The following is a 6,934-nucleotide window of genomic DNA, read 5'->3' on the forward strand; positions in this document are numbered from 1 at the left end:
TCTAGAGTGATAAGGGTGTGTTTGCAAAGCACCCTAGAGGCCAAACTCTTTATTATTTCTAGAAATTGGCTAACCCTGGAAGAGGCAGTCCCTCCAGGGTCTCCAAAGCTCCAAATAACAAAGCATCAGAATACAGAAAATAAAAGACATGATTAATACATGAAAGGAACACCTGAATGAAAAACTATGCAACATAGTAAACTTATTCTTGCTGAGTGTGCATGGGTCCACGAAAAGGAGATATACACCCAAGAAAGGTGAACGGTGCCTGACAGAGTGGGGTTTTCCCCTCCACAGATTGGGCTTCACTCAAATGGCTGAGTCATCTAATGAGTGAACAAAACCAAACATGCACACAAATACGCATCAACTGATGACTGAATAAATAAAATGTGGTTCATCCATACAATGGAATATTATTTTTCAATAAAAAGGAATGGAGTACCGGTACATGTTACCCCATGGATGAACCTTGAAACCATCATACTACATGGAAGAAGCCAGATAAAAAAGGTCACATACTGGGGGCACCTGGGCGGCTCAGTCAGTTGAGCGTCCAACTTCGGGTCTGGTCATGATCTCATGGTTCGTGAGTTCGAGCCCCATGTCAGGCTCTGCGCTGACAGCTCGGAGCCTGGAGCCTACTTCAGATTCTGCGTCTCCCTCTCTCTCTCCGCCCCTCCTCCACTCGCACTCTGTCCCTCAAAAATAAATAAACCTTGAAAAAAAATTAAAAAAAAAAAAAAGGTCACATACCATATGATGCCATTTCTATGAAATGTCCTGAGTAGACAAATGTGTAGAGACAGAAAGTAGATTGGTGTTGCCAGGAGCCCAGGGGAAGGGGGAACGGGGAGCGATTGCTAATGGGCGTAAAGTTTTTGGGGGAGGTGATGAAAATGTTCTAAAATCAGAAAGTAGTAGTAATGGTCATATCATTCTATGAACATACCAAAAAAAAAAAAAAAAAAAAGCTACATTGAACTGTACATTGTAAAACAGTAAACTTTGGGCTGACCTGGCTGCCTCAGCTGGAAAAGTGTGCGATTCTTAATCTACGGGTGGTGCACTCAAGCCCCACATTGGCTGCAGAGATTTGCTAAAACAAAACAAATAACCTTAAAAAAAAAAAAAAGAGTAAATTTTGTGGTTTACGAATTATGTCTCAGTAAAGCTGATTGCAAAAAAAAAATTTATTTTATTTTATATATTTATTTTTTATTTTTTTCACAAGAAAACAAATCTACACTTTTATTTACTTAATTTGCAGTTAGCTTAAATCCTTAAAGGGTACAGCATCAAACGGATTCTGTGTCCAATGGCTTTAGCAGGAAGGTTGCTTCGGAATTTGGCACGAACCATGCCACTGTTTCCATGAGCACGAGTTACTTTTCCCCAGATCTCCCCAATTTTATTCGGTTTGCCACCAGGAGTCACTGTGTTGCTCTTTGCTTTGTACACATAAGCGTATCTCTTGCCTAGATAGAATTCAGTTTCATCTCAAACATAAACACCTTCAATTTAAGAAGAGCTGTGTGCTCCCTCTGGTTCCAGAGACCCCGCTTATAGCCAGCAAAAATGGCTTTGGACCACAGCCTTCCAGACATATTTGTCGTTTCAGGAGTCCTGTTCGCAGCAGGTCTCCACAGGTTCCAAGATGGCGGAAGAGCTGTTACCAAAAAATGTTGAAAAATCAACAGGCTGTGCTAGGCTCCTCCTGAGACAGAGTGATGAATTGGGAGTGAGCAGGCAGGAAGGCAGGGCTCAGGGCTGGCGGTCCTCCCAGAGGAGGGGCTTCGGGTAGCTTTGGTAGGCCTGCCTCCAAACTACCGTGCCCACTGGCTGGCCTAGTGAATTGTATTCCACCCTAAACTATTCATTACTTTGACACGTGACGGCTTTTGGTAATTGAGAGCCTCCTATTAACATGCAAATCCTCCCAGGAGAGTCAGAGCAGCGGTGTCTCTGGAGGAGGGAGGGCAATCCTGCAGGAGAAGCTGCAGGCCACCTGCATGCAAATGCGTCAGTGCAGGTATTGCCAACGTGGTGAGACTCAGCGGAGCCCTCAGTCGTGGGGGCAAGGGGAGGGGTTGTGACAGGGGCGTGAGTCTGACTCCCGGAGACATTGAAGGGAGAGGGGAGCAGGTGAGGGATGGATATGGGACAGAGGAAGGCGGACATGGAGTATGGGAATGGCTCGCTTTTCGGGGAACCATAGGAGGTGAAGGCAGACCACGGCAGAGACGAGCCTACACACCCCACCCTGTGGTCCCAAGCCTCCCTCCACCACACAGCACCCCCTGAGGTGACAGTGTGGCCATCCACGTCAGGACGGAACTAGGGTACAGACAGGGGAAAAGACCTCGAGTAGGTTAACAACAGACCAGGGAAGGACGTGACAGAAATCAGGAGGCACGGTGTCACAAGCCAAGGTGGCATGGCAAAGCCCAGGTGGCCTCACACCAGGACGGGGAGGTCGCTGAGGACCAGGGACAGTCCATGAGCCACAGTGGCAGGGCCAGCCCGGTAAGCCCGAGTCTCCTCCTGCCTCAGGCTGCCCAGTGTGGTTTGGTTCCACACGAACTGGACACAAATGATGTGTCACGCCAGCCCTCACTCCCCTCAGTAGAAGGAGCCGCACTAAGAAATCTGTCAGTAACCTGTGCATTTTGCCACTCCCTCCTCCTTTGGTAAACATTACTGAAGGTCCGCCTGGCACAGGACCTATAGCAGACAGTGAGCACGTGGACAGACTGAGACGTGGCCCCTGAATGCAGTGGGGACAGAGTCACATCCAGAGTCGAAAAGAAAGCTCCTCCCATGGTCCTTGCCAGAGAAAGCCATTCTCCTTTTAGACTCAGGGGGAGAGCATTCCCTCAGAGAAGGAGGTCAAGGCTAGGGGCATAGTGTCACCACTTCCTATTTTATGAGCAGGTGTTACCATGGCCTGGGGACAGGGCATGCATGAGGGGGAGAAGGAAGGCACATCTCGAGGGGCTTCTGTGGGGACAACAGGAAAGTCATCCAACATCAGGGGCTCTGAAGCTCAAATGTATCAGAATCACCTAGAACAGATTCCTGGGTCCCGCCCCTAACGTTTCCCCTTGGTAAGTCTTGGGTGGAGCCTAAGCATCTGCATTTCTAACCAGTCCTCAGCCATACTGATGCAGGTACTGCCTAGATAAACTGTCTCCCCTGTTTTCCCAGGTCACCCGCTCAGAGGGGTCATGTGAAGATACACAAACAGGGCTAAAAGGAAGGGCCCAGCATCAAACAGTCTGGCTGGAGAGAAACAGGAGGAGAGATTCCATTGAAAAGACACAAGTAGGGGCGCCTGGCTGGCTCAGTCGGTTAAGCGTCCGGCTTTTGAGTTCAGCTCAGGTCATGAAATCACGGTTCATGAGGTTGAGCCTCGCGTCAGGCTCTGCTCAGACAGCACGGAGCGCGCTTGGAATCCTCTCTCTCCCTCTCTCTGTGCCCCTCCTCCATTCGCACTCTCCCAAAATGAACATTAAAGAGCACACCCTATAAGATTTGTAACTGATCTCATTTAAACCACACAACACCCCCGCAGAGGTGGTGTATTCCTGTCGTCTATTTATCCATATCAGGAAATCAAAGCACAAGGAAGGTTAAGTATTAGATTCAAGTCCCAGAATCAAGTCCAGCTCAAGTGCCCTCACCCTTAACCACTGTGCCCTGCTGCTGGGAAAGGAAGTAGAACCGACACCAGAAACCGAGAAGCTAGAACTTTCTTTCCCTCAGAATCCTCCCACCAGACCTTCAGGTAAGCACCTCAACTTTGCAAGCCGCTCTTTTTGCAAGTGAAGTGAAAAGGGAAGGGTGAGTTTGCCCAGGCTGCCAAAGCAAAGTACCACGCACCGGGTGGTTTAAATAACAGAAACATATCGTCTCACAGCCCTGGAGGCTAGAGGTCCAAGGTCAAGGTGTCAGCAGGGTTCATTCCTTCTGTTGCTGTGAGGGAGGATCTGCCCCATGTCTCTGGCCTAGCTTCGGGAGGTTTGCCTGCCATATTCGGTGTTCTTCGTGTTTACAGGGTGTTCTCGCTGTGTGCGTGTGTCTCTCCAAACTTCCCCTTTTTTTATAAGGACACGATCAGGTCCTACTGGATTGGAGGCCGAGCTTGCTCCAACATGACCTCCTCTTAAGTAATTACATCTGCAACGACCCTAATTCCAAATAAGGTCATGTTCTGAGGTAAAGGGGACCAGGACATCGCTATATGAATTGCAGGGGTCGGGGTGGGCGGTATAATTCAACTCATAACAGGAAGCAAACACCTTCATGGAACTAACTCCAAATACCTACATCCTAACGATATCAAAAATTCTTCCCCGGACGGGGCCACCTTGCCATACTGGACACACTAAACAAAAAGTCCCACGTTCTTCCAGGGCTTGAGAAGCCATCACCTATGATGTAGAATCAACTAGGAAAAAGGAGGAGTATGTTAAGGGAATTTTCACAATGGAAATTCTCTTTTTTCCCTAACACTTGACTTCAACTTTAATGTTACTCTTTCCGATGTATGTACCATCCAATTATAAGGCAGAAATGCAGCGAGTCAGGGCAAGATGGTCTTCTGGTACCTGCCACTAACCAGTGCGTGAACCTCTCCTCTTTGAATAGCATTTGAATAAAAGCTGTGCTCATTTTTGGAGAGCAAGGTTGAATTAGAGAAGATAGATGTGAAGATTTCTCTGAACACAGGTCTAAGAAGTAAAGCAAGGAGAGCTGGTGTTATGTATCAAACTACCTGGGAAAGACATAATTATCTCTCTCTTTCATTCTTAGAGATTTCCCACATGCTTACCCCACTCAGCGTGGGATGGGCCAAATGTAGAAACCCACAGTATGTGAATCCTACAAGAAGTTCCTATGGTGAGGGATGAGAACAACCTTTTTCTAGGTATTTCTTCTTTTTCTTAGGCAGTGCCCTAATTAAGTGGAGGGAGAACAACACGGACCTCCTTGAGAATGCCAACTGACGTCCGATGCAGAATTCAATTTGGTTTAATGTATATTACACTGGGAAGATAAAGAGACTTGGGTTCCAGTCTTTGCTACAAAGACCTCTCATTCTTTCCTTTAGTTGCTGTTTATTGGACTCCTGTGATGTGTCAGGCATTGTGAAAGCAATGAGCGAGAAAGTCAGATTTAACCAGAAACTTCTTTCATAGAGCTCTGCAGCCTTGAACAAATACTTGTCTTCGTGCGTAAGTTTCAAGTAATATAAAAATAGAAAATTGAATTTGCCTGAGGACTTCAGTTCAACAAACATCCACTGGCCCTTAGCTTGGGTCTAGACAGTGCATTCAGAGCTAGAAGGCTAGAGAGCAAGGCAGGGGGATGGGATCGACAGTGAGTTGCATGGGGCCCCTGCCTTGGAGACGCAGAAGCACGGTGTGGAAGGCAGACATGTCAATAACCGAGATCGGTGCTCAACAGAGGCATGAGCACAAGCAAAGAAGGGGCTTATTCCGAGTGCTAAGAGCAGGAAAAGGCTTAAGGGTGTGAGGTGCACCCTATACGCTGGGCCCTGAAGAAAGAAATGCTTTCTTTGGTTAAGAACTGATGAAGGACAGTCCAGGTTCAATGTAGAGTGCGAGCAAAGGTCCTGGGCAGGAAAATACCACACTGACAATAAAGGCATGTAGCAAATGTAGTCCCCCTCAATAATGTGGCTCCTGTCTCCAGCCCTTTCATCCTGTACTAGGGACCCAAACATGCAGTGCAGAAGGGGGTCAGGAAACAGCTGGGCTCCAAGAGCCATCAGAGCAATTCAGGGGAGTCAATTATCGCAGATTACAAAATTGGCATGGGGCAGGGGTGGTGACAAAGCATGTCATCTAAAGGGGAGAGCCACTGCTCAGCTTGGCATGCTATATGATTAGAGCAGCCCAATTCAGGGATTCTTCAGAGAAGCTAGCAAAACATAGAGTGTATGTATATATACTTTCACACGTAGGTACATGTATATATACACATATGCACATACATACATTTTATTTATTTCTATATTTTTAATTGTTTTAATGTTTATTTTTGAGAGAGAGAGAGAGAGAGAGAGAGAGAGAGAGAGAGTGAGCTGGGGAGGGGCAGAGAGAGAGGCAGACACAGAATCCGAAGCAGGCTCCAGGCTCCGAGCTGTCAGCACAGAGCACGACGCGGGGCTCGAACCCACGAAACAGGAGATCATGATCTGAGCCGAAGTCAGACACCCAACTGACTGAGCCACGCAGGTGCCCCATATATCTCTATATTTTTAAAATATGTTTTTTAATTTGAAATATCCTTAATAGGTTGTGCAGGACAAATAAAGGACATCAGTAGCTGTGGGCCAAATTCAGACCCACAGGCCACATCGCCACAAGTGGAAAGGACGCCGAAGTTCCAAGACAATGGCCCGCATGAGGCCACGTGGTAGATGCAGAGGCAGGGGTTCAAATCCCGGGCTATCGGAGCCCAACGCAGGGCTTGTAGAAGGGCAGGGCTGGCAAGGGGAAATCACCCAGTGATAGCGCTGGAAGTGGTGGACAGAGAGGATGGAAGCCATGAGGGCACAGAGGAGAAAAAGAGCTGGTAACCCGGGGACAAGGTGTTGTAGCAGTCAAAGACAAAAATCATATGACTTCACTCCTATGAGGACTTTAAGAGACAAAACAGATGAACATAAGGGAAGGGAAACAAAAATAATATAAAAACAGGGAGGGGGACAAAACAGAAGAGACTCAGAAATATGGAGAACTGAGGATTGCCGGAGGGGGTGTGGGAGGGGGGATGGGCTAAATGGGTAAGGGGCACTAAAATCATTGTTGCACTGTATGAAATCATTGTTGCACTGTATACTAACTAATTTGGATGTAAACTTTAAAAAATAAAAAATAAAATAAAAGATAAATAAAAATTAAAA

General features: G+C 47.1%; 1 pseudogene; it reads right to left on the reverse strand.

Annotated features, from left to right (window-relative positions):
• Window positions 1–1,249: 1,249 nt before the first annotated feature.
• Window positions 1,250–3,390, reverse strand: LOC123379252 (annotated as a pseudogene).
• Window positions 3,391–6,934: the final 3,544 nt, after the last annotated feature.

This window comes from Felis catus, chromosome C1 (assembly GCF_018350175.1).
Source record: "Felis catus isolate Fca126 chromosome C1, F.catus_Fca126_mat1.0, whole genome shotgun sequence".
Taxonomy (NCBI): Eukaryota; Metazoa; Chordata; class Mammalia; order Carnivora; family Felidae; genus Felis; species Felis catus.